Source organism: Panulirus ornatus, chromosome 22 (assembly GCF_036320965.1).
Source record: "Panulirus ornatus isolate Po-2019 chromosome 22, ASM3632096v1, whole genome shotgun sequence".
In the NCBI taxonomy this organism is placed as follows: Eukaryota; Metazoa; Arthropoda; class Malacostraca; order Decapoda; family Palinuridae; genus Panulirus; species Panulirus ornatus.
In genome coordinates, this window is record NC_092245.1 from 1,804,343 (window position 1) to 1,820,602 (window position 16,260).

At 42.0% G+C, this 16,260-nt stretch overlaps 1 protein-coding gene across 1 annotated transcript in view; it reads left to right on the forward strand.

Annotated features, from left to right (window-relative positions):
• Window positions 1-16,260, forward strand: part of LOC139756497 (high-affinity choline transporter 1-like) — a 1,116,821-nt gene that overhangs the window by 390,102 nt on the left and 710,459 nt on the right. The window lies entirely within an intron of this gene.

The following is a 16,260-nucleotide window of genomic DNA, read 5'->3' on the forward strand; positions in this document are numbered from 1 at the left end:
TCTCATTTGCCCTCTTTTTCATCTCTTGCACCTTTCTCTTGACCTCCTGCCTCTTTCTTTTATACATCTCCCACTCATTTGCATTTTTTCCCCGCAAAAATCGTCCTAATGCCTCTCTCTTCTCTTTCAGTAATAATCTTACTTCTTCATTCCACCACTCTACCCTTTCTAATATGCCCACCTCCCACGCTTCTCATGCCACAATTATCTTTTGCACAAGCCATCACTGCTTCCCTAAATACATCCCATTTCTCCCCCACTCCCCTTACGTCCGTAGATCTCACCTTTTTCCATTCTGTACTCAGAGTCTCCTGGTACTTCCTCACACAAGTCTCCTTCCCAAGCTCACCTACTCTCACCACTCTTTTCACCTTAACATTCTCTCTTCTGAAAACCTCTACAAATCTTCACCTTCCCCTCCACAAGACAATGATCAGACATCCCTCCAGTTGCACTTCTCAGCACATTAACATCCAAAAGTCTTCCATTCCCGCACCTATCAATTAACACGTAATCCAATAACGTTCTCTGACCATCTCTCCTATTTACATACGTATACTTATGTATATCTCTCTTTTTAAACCAGGTATTCCCAATCACCAGTCCTTTTTCAGCACATAAATCTACAAGCTCTTCACCATTTCCGTTTACAATACTGCACACCCCATGTACACCAATTATTCCCTCAACTGCCACATTACTCACCTTTGCATTCAAATCACCCATCACGATAACCCAGTCTCGTCATCAAAACTACTAACACACTCATTCAGCTGCTCCCAAAACACTTGCCTCTCATGATCTTTCTTCTCATGCCCAGGTGCATATGCACCAGTAATCGCCCATAGGTGCGGGAATGGGAGACTTTTGGATGTTAATGTGCTGAGAAGTGCAACTGGAGGGATGTCTGATCATTATCTTGTGGAGGCGAAGGTGAATATTTGTAGAGGTTTTCAGAAAAGAAGAGAGAATGTTAGGGTGAAAAGTGGTGAGAGTAAGTGAGCTTGGGAAGGAGACTTGTGTGAGGAAGTACCAGGAGAGACTGAGTACAGAATGGAAAAAGGTGAGATCAAAGGACGTAAGGGGAGTGGGGGAGAAATGGGATGTATTTAGGGAAGCAGTGATGGCTTGTGCAAAAGATGATTGTGGCATGAGAAGCGTGGGAGGTGGGCATATTAGAAAGGGTAGAGTGGTGGAATGAAGAAGTAAAAGTATTACTGAAAGAGAAGAGAGAGGCATTTGGACGATTTTTGCAGGGGAATAATGCAAATGAGTGGGAGATGTATAAAAGAAAGAGGCAAGAGGTCAAGATAAAGGTGCAAGAGATGAAAAAGAGGGCAGATGAGAGTTAGGGTGAGAGTATCATTAAATTTAGGGAGAATAAAAAGATGTTTTGGAAGGAGGTAAATAAAGTGCGTAAGACAAGGGAACAAATGGGAACTTCCATCCACTTTCAGTTTTACCCATATCAATCTAGTGTTTACTTTCTAACACTCTATCACATACTCTCAGCACTCCTTTTCCAGGAGTAGTGCTACTCCTTCCTTGCTCTTGTCCTCTCACTAACCCCTGACTTTACTCCCAAGACATTCCCAAATCACTCTTCCCCTTTACCTTTGAGCTTCGTTTCACTCAGAGCCAAAACATCCAGGTTGCTTTGCTCAAACATACTACCTATCTCTCCTTTTTTCTCATCTTGGTTACATCCACACACATTTAGACACCCCAATCTGAGCCTTCGAGGAGGAAAGAATGCCCCAACCCACCCACATACACATGTATATACATAAACGCCTACACATGCCCATATACATACCTATATATTTCATGGTATACATACATATACATACACAGACATATACATATGTACACATGTACATATTCATACTTGCTGCCTTCATCCATTTTCGTCGCCACCCCCGCCACACATGAAATAAAACACACACACACACACACTTACACACACACACACACACACACACACACACACACACACACACACACACACACACACACACACATCACGAGGTAGCGCTAGGAAAAGAAAAAAAAGTCCACATTCGTTCACACTCATTCTCTAGCTGTCATGTGTAATGCACCGAAACCACAGGTCCCTTACCACATCTAGGCCTCATAAAACTTTCCATGGTTTACCCCAGACGCTTCACATGCTCTGGTCCAATCCATTGACAGCATGTCGACCCCGGTATACCATATCGTTCCAATTCACTATATTCCTTGCACGCCTATCACCCTCCTGCATGTTCAGACCCCGATCGCTAAAATCTTTTTTACTCCATCCTTCCACATCCAATTTGGTCTCCGGCTCCTCGTTCTATCCACCTCAGACACATATATCCTCTAAGTCAATCTTTCCTCACTCATTCTCTCCTTGTGACCAAACAATATCAACACACCCCCTTCTGCTCTCTCAACCACACTCTTTTTATTACCACACATCTCTCTTACCCTTTCATTACTTACTCGATCAAACTACCTCACACCACATATTGTCCTCAAACACTTCATTTTAACACATCCAACCTCCTCTGCACAGCCCTATCTATAGCCCATGCCTCGCAACCCGCAACCATTTAACATTGTTGGAACCACTGTTCCTTCAAATATACCAATTTTTGCTCTCCGAGATAATGTTCTCGCCTTCCACACATTCTCCAGCGTTCCCAGAACCTTTGCCCCCTCCCCCACCCTGTGACTCACTTCCGCTTCCATGGTTCCATCTGCTGCTAAATCCACTCCCAGATATCTAAAACACTTCACTTCTTCCACTTTTCTCCATTCAGACGTACATCCCAATTAACTTGTCCCTCAACCCTACTGAATCTAATAACCTTGCTCTTATTCATATATACTCCCAGCTTTCTTCCTTCACACACTTTACTGGTGGCATCAGTTCAAATGCACGACATGGACTGAGATGGGTAACTTCATTGTGGTTAAGATGTTTCACCACTTTGTGCTCACTGATAGTCATCTAAATGATCCCGGGTTCGATTCCGAGAACAAGTGGGTGAAGTAGTGTATGTTGATTTTATGTAAGAGTACATGTTGTTGATTCTGCTTTTGGTTTTCTACCTCAATTCCACTTTGGATGACTCCGACATTCTCGCACTCTTGATGCACTTCTTACTAATCTTGTGCCCTTTCCTATAAACTCTTTCCACACAGTCAAGGAAGCACTTCGTTCTTAAGGCACTTTGAAGGCGTAATGGACTGGATGGAATCACTGAAAAAAAAAATCATCTATAGAAATTGTACTTATGCTTCTTCGTCAATTTTACTTTTATCTATTTTCTTTTTTATTGACTTCATCACAGAAATGCACATTGGCTCAGTCTATCGCACAGAAAGGTGATTGTTCTTACTCTTACAACAGTTCCAGACATCTTTGTGTTAATTTGATCTCCACTGCCTCCAAAATCCTTGAATCTCTCTTTAAGTCTTCTTCCTTTAAGTATCTTAAATCTCAACAATATTCTCTCTGATCATCAGTTTCCACAAGATATCTGTCAGTCGCGTCCACTCCTCGGTCATTTTCTCTTAGACTCGGGGGATACCTGTGTTCCATCACTTGGTAACTGGAAACTATTTGATAGCATTTGACAATGAGGACTTATATCCGAGTTACGCCCTTTTAGATCTCTTCCCGACACTATTTTCTCAAACACATCTTTTTTTAACTCGTTCCATCTCCGTCCGTTTTGATTGATCACCTCTTCTCTGTTTTCCTCTCAACAACATCAATGTTCCTGGGATTCTGTCGTGTCTGCTTCCGTCTTACTTCTCTTCACCATTCATATCATCTCAACACATGACCAACTTCACCTCACGTGCTGCTTACTCATCTCTGCCTTCCCAGCAATCCCTCATTTATAGTAACCGACGTGCCAGAAGAAAAGACATGCCTGGATCTTAGCTACCCCAAATGATAAGAAAAATAAGGTTCAAGAAAAATAATGAGATTATTTGAAACTCTTCAGTTTTTTAAAGACCCGAGTCTTTAAAGATGGAAAGGTTACAGGAGGAAAGAAAGACAGTAGGAGGAAGATAACAATACAGCTTCGCTGTATGAGGAAAATAGGAGGGCTCATAACGGCCGTTTCTCGCACGGTTTCTCCCCACAGAAAAGCTCAAGGAAGCAGCATTCGGTCGTGTTCCCTGGGTCAAAGCACTTAGTGGATGAAACACGGACACCTACCTCACGAGAGCAGTAGCTGTAATTACACTTGAAGAACAGAGACAGGGCAGTAATATTATGGAGGGAAAGGCGGCATGACTGAAGAGAGGAGACAGCAGCAGGGGTAATGAGGCAGAATCCTTTTGAGTCCAAACTGGCTAAAACAGAGGATCAGAAGGAACCAGCCCCGATAATTTTCTTTTATGGTGACCGACATGGTACGGGCAACTGAAAGCCCTAATCATGGCCATCTTATATAAGCTTTATATATATATATATATATATATATATATATATATATATATATATATATATATATATATATATATATATCTTTTATACTTGTCTGCTGTTGCTCGCGTTACCGAGGTAGTACCAGGAACGGAGGAGAAAAAAGGCGTCATTCACCCACTTTCGCTCACTCATCTTTCCGTGGTTTCCTCTGGCTGCTTCAAATGCCCTGGAATAGTCCACTGACAGTAAACCATCCCATACATATCATATCGCTTTAGTTTATTCTCTCCCCTGCACACATTTCACTCACCTCCATATTCCGACCCCAAGCACTCAAAACATCTCTCGTCATTCATTCTCCACATATGTCTAAAATATTTTAGCAAACCTTATATTTTCATACCATTCTTCATTTCCCGCATTAGCGAGGTAGCGTTAAGAACAGAGGACTGAGCCTTTAAGGGAATATCCTCACTTGGCCCCCTCCTCTGTTTCTTCTTCTGGAAAACCAAGAAAGAGAAAGGGGGATTTCCAGCCCTCTGCTCCCTTGATATATAAATAAATATATATATATATATATATATATATATATATATATATATATATATATATAACAAGTAGTGGTGATGTGAGAAGAAGATGGAATGAGTATTTTGAAGGTTTGTTGAATGTGTCTGATGACAGAGTGGCAGATATAGGGTGTTTGGGTCGAGGTGGTGTGCAAAGTGAGAGGGTTAGGGAAAATGATTTGGTAAACAGAGAAGAGGTAGTAAAAGCTTTGCGGAAGATGAAAGCCGGCAAGGCAGCAGGTTTGGATGGTATTGCAGTGGAATTTATTAAAAAAGGGGGTGACTGTATTGTTGACTGGTTGGTAAGGTTATTTAATGTATGTATGACTCATGGTGAGGTGCCTGAGGATTGGCGGAATGCGTGCATAGTGCCATTGTACAAAGGCAAAGGGGATAAGAGTGAGTGCTCAAATTACAGAGGTATAAGTTTGTTGAGTATTCCTGGTAAATTATATGGGAGGGTATTGATTGAGAGGGTGAAGGCATGTACAGAGCATCAGATTGGGGAAGAGCAGTGTGGTTTCAGAAGTGGTAGAGGATGTGTGGATCAGGTGTTTGCTTTGAAGAATGTATGTGAGAAATACTTAGAAAAGCAAATGGATTTGTATGTAGCATTTATAGATCTGGAGAAGGTATATGATAGAGTTGATAGAGATGCTCTGTGGAAGGTATTAAGAATATTTGGTGTGGGAGGCAAGTTGTTAGAAGCAGTGAAAAGTTTTTATCGAGGATGTAAGGCGTGTGTACGTGTAGGAAGAGAGGAAAGTGATTGGTTCTCAGCGAATGTAGGTTTGCGGCAGGGGTGTGTGATGTCTCCATGGTTGTTTAATTTGTTTATGGATGGGATTGTTAGGGAGGTAAATGCAAGAGTCTTGGAAAGAGGGGCAAGTATGAAGTCTGTTGGGGATGAGAGAGCTTGGGAAGTGAGTCAGTTGTTGTTCGCTGATGATACAGCGCTGGTGGCGGATTCATGTGAGAAACTGCAGAAGCTGGTGACTGAGTTTGGTAAAGTGTGTGGAAGAAGAAAGTTAAGAGTAAATGTGAATAAGAGCAAGGTTATTAGGTACAGTAGGGTTGAGGGTCAAGTCAATTGGGAGGTGAGTTTGAATGGAGAAAAACTGGAGGAAGTGAAGTGTTTTAGATATCTAGGAGTGGATCTGTCAGCGGATGGAGCCATGGAAGCGGAAGTGGATCATAGGGTGGGGGAGGGGGCGAAAATTTTGGGAGCCTTGAAAAATGTGTGGAAGTCGAGAACATTATCCCGGAAAGCAAAAGTGGGTATGTTTGAAGGAATAGTAGTTCCAACAATGTTGTATGGTTGCGAGGCGTGGGCTATGGATAGAGTTGTGCGCAGGAGGATGGATGTGCTGGAAATGAGATGTTTGAGGACAATGTGTGGTGTGAGGTGGTTTGATCGAGTAAGTAACGTAAGGGTAAGAGAGATGTGTGGAAATAAAAAGAGCGTGGTTGAGAGAGCAGAAGAGGGTGTTTTGAAATGGTTTGGGCACATGGAGAGAATGAGTGAGGAAAGATTGACCAAGAGGATATATGTGTCGGAGGTGGAGGGAACGAGGAGAAGAGGGAGACCAAATTGGAGGTGGAAAGATGGAGTGAAAAGGATTTTGTGTGATCGGGGCCTGAACATGCAGGAGGGTGAAAGGAGGGCAAGGAATAGAGTGAATTGGAGCGATGTGGTATACAGGGGTTGACGTGCTGTCAGTGGATTGAATCAAGGCATGTGAAGCGTCCGGGGTAAACCATGGAAAGCTGTGTAGGTATGTATATTTGCGTGTGTGGACGTGTGTATGTACATGTGTATGGGGGGGGTTGGGCCATTTCTTTCGTCTGTTTCCTTGCGCTACCTCGCAAACGCGGGAGACAGCGACAAAGTATAAAAAAAAAAAAGAAAAAAATATATATATTACAGAGGTATAAGTTTGTTGAGTATTCCTGGTAAATAATATGGGAGGGTATTGATTTAGAGGGTGAAGGCATGTACAGAGCATCAGATTGGGGAAGAGCAGTGTGGTTTCAGAAGTGGTAGAGGATGTGTGGATCAGGTGTTTGCTTTGAAGAATGTATGTGAGAAATACTTAGGAAAGCAAATGGATTTGTATGTAGCATTTATGGATCTGGAGAAGGCATATGACAGAGTTGATAGAGATGCTCTGTGGAAGGTATTAAGAATATATGGTGTGGGAGGCAAGTTGTTAGAGGCAGTGAAAAGTTTTTATCGAGGATATAAGGCTTGTGTACGTGTAGGAAGAGAGGAAAGTGATTGGTTCTCAGTGAATGTAGGTTTGCGGCGGGGGTGTGTGATGTCTCCATGGTTGTTTAATTTGTTTATGGATGGGGTTGTTAGGGAGGTGAATGCAAGAGTTTTGGAAAGAGGGGCAAGTATGAAGTCTGTTGGGGATGAGAGAGCTTGGGAAGTGAGTCAGTTGTTGTTCGCTGATGATACAGCGCTGGTGGCTGATTCATGTGAGAAACTGCAGAAGCTGGTGACTGAGTTTGGTAAAGTGTGTGAAAGAAGAAAGTTAAGAGTAAATGTGAATAAGAGCAAGGTTATTAGGTACAGTAGGGTTGAGGGTCAAGTCAATTGGGAGGTAAGTTTGAATGGAGAAAAACTGGAGGAAGTAAAGTGTTTTAGATATCTGGGAGTGGATCTGGCAGCGGATGGAACCATGGAAGCGGAAGTGGATCATAGGGTGGGGGAGGGGGCGAAAATCCTGGGAGCCTTGAAGAATGTGTGGAAGTCGAGAACATTATCTCGGAAAGCAAAAATGGGTATGTTTGAAGGAATAGTGGTTCAAACAATGTTGTATGGTTGCGAGGCGTGGGCTATGGATAGAGTTGTGCGCAGGAGGATGGATGTACTGGAAATGAGATGTTTGAGGACAATGTGTGGTGTGAGGTGGTTTGATCGAGTAAGTAACGTAAGGGTAAGAGAGATGTGTGGAAATAAAAAGAGCGTGGTTGAGAGAGCAGAAGAGGGTGTTTTGAAATGGTTTGGGCACATGGAGAGAATGAGTGAGGAAAGATTGACCAAGAGGATATATGTGTCGGAGGTGGAGGGAACGAGGAGAAGTGGGAGACCAAATTGGAGGTGGAAAGATGGAGTGAAAAAGATTTTGTGTGATCGGGGCCTGAACATGCAGGAGGGTGAAAGGAGGGCAAAGAATAGAGTGAATTGGATCGATGTGGTATACCGGGGTTGACGTGCTGTCAGGGGATTGAATCAGGGCATGTGATGCGTCTGGGGTAAACCATGGAAAGCTGTGTAGGTATGTATATTTGCGTGTGTGGACGTATGTATATACATGTGTATGGGGGTGGGTTGGGCCATTTCTTTCGTCTGTTTCCTTGCGCTACCTCGCAAACGCGGGAGACATCGACAAAAAAAAATATATATATATATATAGATATGTAGATAGATAGATAGATAGATAGATAGATAGATAGATGGATAGATATAGGGGACAGTTTATAAGTCGGACCGCTTTCGACTCAACTCTGTCAAGTAAGAATGCAGAGCTAGAACCACGCCAAATGTGAGAGCAGTACTCCATACAAGGTCGAAATATGTAGTCTTGGATTAACGGAGCAACTGTTCAGAAGAGAAGTTTCGACATCTAAGCAGGACACCCAGTTTCTTTGAGGTAGACTTAGCTATTACTGTAATGTTCGGTTTCCAAGAAAGATTGGGGGTTACCGTAATGCCAAGTATGTTCATTGAGTCAAAAAGTGAAATTTCAGAACCATCAAAGGAGATACGACAGTTGTGAGGAGTTTTCGTTAGAGAGATGGGTAAAAACTGAGCCTTGGAGGCATTAAACTTAGCAAGATTTTGCCTACCCCGCTGAGAGAATCTGTCCAAGTTTATTGAGGAGGCTGTATCAACACTAGATGGAGATCGAGTGAGAGAAAAGGGAACAGAAATGAAGGACGTGGATGAATGCATTGTTGTGTCGTCAGCATATTGAGTGCGTTGGATTATTGTGGAGGAGAGGAAATTGTTAAGAAAAAGGAGATCAAGTGTAGGGGACAGGACAGAACCTTGAGGGACCCCGCTGTTGATGGAGAAAGGGGGAGGCTGATCCATCAGCAACCACAGAGGCAGATCGGCCGGTGAGGAAGCTAGATATCAAGGAGCAAAGTGAGGGAGTAGCCAAAAAAGGGGAGCTTAGATGTGAGACCCCAATGTCACACTTTGTCAATAGCCTTAGATATGTCAAGGGTGACTTCACTTGACTCACCAAAATTTTTCAGAGATGATGACCAGACATTAGTGAAATAGGAAAGAATAACACTAGTGGATCTCACCTCAGGGAAGCCTTACTAGTGGTCAGAGAGAAGACTGATCTTTGAGGCTTTTGACGATATGGGAGTTGAAGAGAAATTCAAAGATTTTAGAAATGGTAGACGTCAAAGCAATAGGACGATAGTTAGAGGTCAGAACGGTCATTTTTCTTAGGGATGGAAGGTATCAATGTATTCTCCCAAGGAGAATGAAAAGTTTTAGTTTTTAAACAGAAACGGAACAGACGAGCAAGCACAGGTGCAAATTCAGAGGCACACTGTTTCATAAGTCTTTCTTGTATCCAGAGAAAGAAGTGCTTTTCGGACAGTCTGAAAAGAGATTACAGGAAGGGGCATAGGGTTAGTAAGAGGAGCATCAGGGGGTGAAGGAACAGAGTCATTCAAGGTGGAGTTAGAGGAGAAACTGGAGTCAAAGAGAATTACTTTGTCTATGGAAGGGTCAGCTGTAGTACCGTCATAGCAGAAATGTGAAGGGAAGGTAGAGCTACAGAAGTTGGTAGACATGCCCTCAGCTAAAGACCAGACAGACCTCTCAGTGGATGACGAGGAGAGGTTATCGCACTTCATTTGTATAAAGAAACGCTTTGCTTCACGGATAATGTGCTTGTAGCGATCACGGGCAGTGATAAAAGCTGATTGGGAGTCACAGGAAGGAGAGTTTTCTAAGCCCGATATGCCTGATCCCTTGCCTAAATGGCCTCAGAACAGGAAAGGCTGAACCATGGATTGGATGAAGGGGTCACCTTGGAGGAGGAGGGGGTAAATGCTTCCATTCAAGCAAGAATAACCTCTGCTATGCGTTGGCGGAGACAGAAGCATCACCACATAAGAGACAGTAATTCACCAAAATAAAATCAGAAAAGAAGTTACGTAAGTTATTTCAGTCACATCACAGAGGCCTGTGTGTGTGTGTGTGTGTGTGTGTGTGTGGTTGTCTACGTAATTACCTAATTGCACTGCACGGGGAGGGAGTGCAGTGGGGTCCCACCTCTTGAACTTTCTCTATCACGCAACTTTTGAAACCAATTTATGTTGACCATATCCACTGCCTGATAACTCTGTTCCATACATCCACTGTTTCTGTACTACAAAAAACTATTCTGCATCTTTTTTTTTAACAAGTTTCTTGCTTAATTTCACGTAATGGCCTCTGGTTATTCTATACCGGCGTATTTCGAAAAAGAAATTCTTGTCTACGTCATTAAGCAGGTTTAAGAACGTAACGCTTGTGTTCAGATAACTCAGTCTTTAGTTTCTTCCATGGAGGAGCAATGCTAAGGCCTTAAGCCTCTCACTTACTACTTTGTTGTCCTCCTTTGGACCTTCTCTAATAGTTCTTTGCTTTTCTTTAAGTGTGGTGAACAAACTTCAGAATAATATTTTAGTGTTAGCCAAATGTGAGCAGCTTACTGAATGTTCCCTTACCTAAAATTGTAAAACCTGTTCTGATTTTTGGCATCAGACAGTTTGTCTCCATTACTCCTCTAAAATGGGACTGTGGTAACAGGCTGGGGACGATATGAGATTGCTGTAGCTTATTTCCTGCAGGAAATATTAAGGTCTTCTTTTATTGTGTCCCATCTTCATTACCTTACATTCACTCGTGTTGAATTTCATCAAACGTGTTTCAGACCAACTCCTGGAGTATCTCTTGGTCCACGTGCAACCTAATGCAATTTTTTTTTCGCCTCTTGCTACCCTTACGTCCTTGGCACGTTCTATGTGTGTGTGTTGTGTGTGTGTGTGTGTGTGTGTGTGTGTATGATTACTATTTGCGTGTTACGGGGTGAGAGTGTTTCACTCGTATTGCCTCGTCTCTTAACCTTACATATATGTACCATGTCTTTATTCCTATGTATGTATGGTCACATACACACACCAGGTGAGGCAGGTACCAATTTATCAACCAGGGTGAACACCTGGCTTGGATGTAGGCCGACTGCCATGCCCAGGATTCGAACCCATCCGGGTCAGACCTCGGTCTTTCTTATCTTGACTCATGGCTGGTAACGTCAACCACTTAGTACACCACAAAGGCTCGTGTGTGTGTGTGTGTGTGTAATTTCGTCCTCTTCACTTTCAACGTGTAACTGTTTCTCATTGAAACGCCTCTTCTGGGTACGATCTATACGTAAAACTGAACACTTGACAAGCCCTTCATCTTATTTGTTTTATACTCACCTAATGTTTTCCATGTAACAGTTTCCTTTCTACCCACAGCTCAGATTCCCACGATCATTTGTAACAGATGCCTAAACACGTCAGGTTTCCGAAGCTGCCGCACGGATTAAATTTGTATGTTAATTCGACCCCACGCGAATGAGGTGCCTCTAGGATGAAAACAGGCTTTGCATCTGCAATTAGCTAACGGGCGTTGGGCCTCGTAATGAGAAATGAGAATTTAATTAATCATCCCCACCCATTCGTGTCAAAAGGTTATATGAAATAGTGCCACTCCAGTAATCGTTCATTACTCCATTATCCTTAGCAATTGTGGTGAATACAAGATGCTAATAGCTTTATAATCGTTCAGCGTTGATAGGACTTACATCTTGCACAGTGTTGAGCCATATCATATATGATCCTCGAAGATAAGCTTTATTTCTACAATCTCATTCCTTGAGTTATGATACGGGGGATTCATCAGGTACGATTTTACAGACAGAAAGCTTGTTCTCAGCTGGCATCTGGGACTGTCTGGGGTTTGCTTGCTTGTTCCGCTCTCCCACACCTTTGAGCTTGTCTGGCAGACAAAGTTTAAGTCAGAACATATAAGCATCAGGCACCTGCAGGCTTGCTTTTAAGGGGGGTTGGAATCGATCAACCACTTCCCTTGGTGGGAACAAGAAAAGGTCTGATGGTCGTGTGGTTCAGCTCGTCATGTTACTGAGTGTAGCGATCCGTGTTGCTAGACGCGTCCTATCTGGTGGCAGCTGAATTTCGACCGTCCCAGGTGTCGTCCGTCAAGAGACGGTTGGAATGGGTCTGTCAGACCAGAGATCACGCCATAAGACTCCATGAGACTGAGGTTAGGCCTTTCTACTCATCTGATTCATAACTTCCAGTAAGTAATTATAGCCTTGTGATCAGTTCCCAGGAGGTGATCACACAAGATTATTCCAGAAGAGGGGGAACTAACCCCGAGTCCAGAAGAGATCCTCTTGGTTGTCTCTGTTACATAACATCTGATGATCATTATGTAATCCCGTTTATCATGAACGTGACTAAAGATCTTCGTCAAATTCGTTATATATCAACATTTATTATGAGACCCATATTTGATTATCAGTTCAAAACTTAACATCAAAAGTTTTATTGATGTTATTTTTGATTATCATTTCTAATGTTTTACCTAAGACTGTCAAGTCGATACTTTGAGTCACATTTTCTGTCTCAGTTTAGGTAGATTGGTGTACCATTAGCAGGTTTCTGATCACTCGTCAATTTCCTTCCTGCAGTCAGGTGTTGAGTTAGTGACTAGGAATGCAATACATCACCTTACTTTTCCTTCAGAGTCCCAAGAGAGAGATCGTCAGAACCAGATGGCTTACTCGGATTGGATTACTTTATGCCTTTAAGGACTCAAAGCCTTGAATATCATTCGACTGATTATTCATTTTCCTTTCATTTTAAATGCTTAAGGTATTTATCAAAAGATTTGATTGTGAATATTAAATCGAAATTCATTTTATATTTTATTTATATTATGTTATATTCTTATTATATTTATATTATTAAAAAAGCTTTTGTTTTTAAATGTTTTTGAAGGTGCTATTATTTTCAGGTATTTTCTTTTCGTACTCCTTACGTAACTAAACAAATCCCCAAGGGTTCCATTCTCTCGTAAGAAATTGCCTTTTTTTTCAATTCTGTTGAAAGGAGTCTAATCTCCTTCGTAAGTCTCGTTTTGATCTCGTATGCGTTGCATATTCCTGTGGTTTGTTTCTTGGTGGTATTTATTTGTCGATACTTCTCTTTCTGTCCGCGAGTACATCGTTATCAAACGTATCTACATCTAACAGCTTGATTCATTTTACATTTCTAATATCCCGACACCTTTGATCAAAGTTTGGTAATCTAAAAATGTGGTATCATCTGATCGTTTTCTTTAAAAGAAAACAGAATTTCCTGTATATCTGATGATGCTGTGTTCACTGTTACAATAACTTTCACTGACCTCACAGCGACTCATTAGGTCTCCATCCATAGTAAGGACCAGGTCTCGAATGTTGCTTACTCCTGTTGGGTTATGAATAACTTACGGAATGAACTTCAGTTAAATCGACTCTTTATGTATCCCTCGTAGTCACCAGTTAAGAGATCGTACGTGATTCGTGGATTAGTGGAATTGCTACAAATATAGATTTCTTGTGAAGAGATTTCGTGTTATACAGAGGTATAATTGTCTACTTTTTGTTTGGGTTTTACATAATAATCCAGCAATTTTTCGATCTTTTTGCACATCAGTTCGAGAGACAGCAAAAGCTGTAAGTGTCATCAGCTTTATGAAATCGAGTTTCATGTGAAAAATATCAAAGGAAATCCAATGAACATGAACAGGGACAAACCACAAGATCCTTTTTTCTTTTTTCAAGGCTGTCTGTAACAATAGAAGGGATCGAGAACTTAGAGCGTGGTGAGGCTACAATAGAAAAACAAATACATACCTTAAGTTCAAATGTCTGTAGACCATTATTAGCGAGGACACAAACAACGTCAGTTGAGGACTTAAACCAACGTATTGCTCAAAGTCTGGTTTCAAAAGCTTTGTGGTGTTCTCATGTACTACGATTAGTCAGTCATTCCCTATTCAGGAAAGTGAAGAAAAAAAAACAAGAATTCTACTTCATTCGAAGTAGAAGCCAAACAGTATTTCCACATCGGCTACAGCAGCTATACATCAGATTGACCTGACGTTTCAGAGCTGCTTCGAGTAAAGGTGTTGAAGCGTTTGGCAGCCACGGTACCCATAGTAAATCATCTTTTATCCTAAATTTTGACTGATGAATAATTCCATATAACAAAGAAAACAACTAAAGACGCCCACCTCCTCAATTCATTCTTTCTTTCCTTCTTTTTTTTTTTCTCTACACTATTTCCGGAAACGTGTCCTTACAGCACAAACCCTGTCATATAGAATGGCCATTCTGTGGTTCATTTCCCGGGATCAAGTCCCGCAAAAAGCCATTCTTTGCTACTTTATGAGCCATTATTCTCGGCATCGGGTTCCCCCAGCATGTGGTTGGTGGATCGTTCCCCACACTGAGCAGAGGAAGGCATCCCCTCCCATCTGACTCACATATGAACTCTTGGAAGCCCTGCGGTGCAAACGTGGCTTATGAGATTCATGAATTACTCTACTCTTTTTTTTCTGGTGCAGTTGACAGGCCAGTAGGCACAGGAATGAATGCATCATTGTTAAGCAGTTGCCATTCCTACTCTACCGGAGGGAGAACACATATATCTCCCAACCATCACTGAACCTTCCGTGGTGTAGAGGTCAGCGTTCCTTACCATGACGCATTCACGAGTCGCTCGGGGTCGAACGCATAGGTTCGATTTCTGGTTGTGTCAGTTGGTCAACAAGAATCAGTCCAGCTGTTCATCCACCCCTGGGGGGTTGATCGATAAAATGGGTGTGTGGCGTTAATCAAGATGGCCTTGATTAGGGCCTCAGTTGCCCGTGCCGTCTCAGTTAACAAAAAAAAAAGAGAAAAAAAACAGAATACGGCCGATAATATAAAGTAATACGAAAGAATTCAGTCAGCAACAGACCAGTGGGTCCCTTCGAAGCAGATTGTGGTAGTGGAAGATATCAGAAACTCGCAAATTAGTGCGATGAAAGGTTTTCCTGCTTTCACTTGAAAAGAAAAAAAATTAAAGAAGTCAATGTGCCTAAATGAGTGTAATGTTAGTCGTGGACTTAAACGTATTTATGATACTGCTTTCAACCACACTAATTGGTCAACCATTCCATATGATTAAAAAAAAATAAACTCATTCAAAGTGAAATGTTTTGCCACAAAAACAATGTTTCTGAGCATCTGCTCTTGTTGGTGGAGGAGTTGTGAGGTGAAAGAAAGCTCTCTGATTTGTGAGTGACAGTCATTTTATAGGCAGAGTTTCTTTACTCATACAGTGAACTGAACTTGACTCTTCCATATTTAGCTAAGAGAAACTTCTCTCTCGCAAGGGCAACGTCGTGTTGACTTGTTGTTTCCTTGTTAGATTACAGGTATTTCCACAGCAAGATCATCATATTTGTACACAAGAAGGTTGAAAACAATTTTTCTTTCGTTGTTTGAACAGAGTTGATGTATGACATGCAGCTACAGTATGGGGAAACAGCAAGCTTTGCTTCTCTTCTCCCAAGGATTCATGTTAACCATTCTGTGTTATCTGTAGCTTAACTTGGGATGAAGGATGAATAGCCTCATCAAAGCTGTGGCTTGAGACACAAGCATAGCTAACAGGTCGGTATCAGTCCCAACCAATACCACTGTGAGTTTGCCGCCTGTAGGTCCCAGAGCAGTGAACACAGTGAGTACATCATCATCAGGCATGGTCTGTCTCACTTCCATCTCTGCTTTGTGGAGATGGGCAGACTGAACATCAGTGAAGCGAGATTTGTTTTTCTACCTTCAGTATAAGACTTTGCCAGTGTGTATGTGTGTGTGTGTGAGAGAGAGAGAGAGAGAGAGAGAGAGAGAGAGAGAGAGAGAGAGAGAGAGAGAGAGAGAGAGAGAGAGAGAGAGAGACAGACAGACAGACAGACAGACAGAGAGAAGGAGAGGGAGAGAATTTAGATGAGTTTACATGAGAAAGATAGATAACAGGAGGCCTGATTGGCCCACGACTGGTTTGTCTGGTAAAAGAAAAAAAAGAAAACCGTTTAACTTGACAAGAAAATGTAATTCCACTCACCACTTTTCTAAGGTA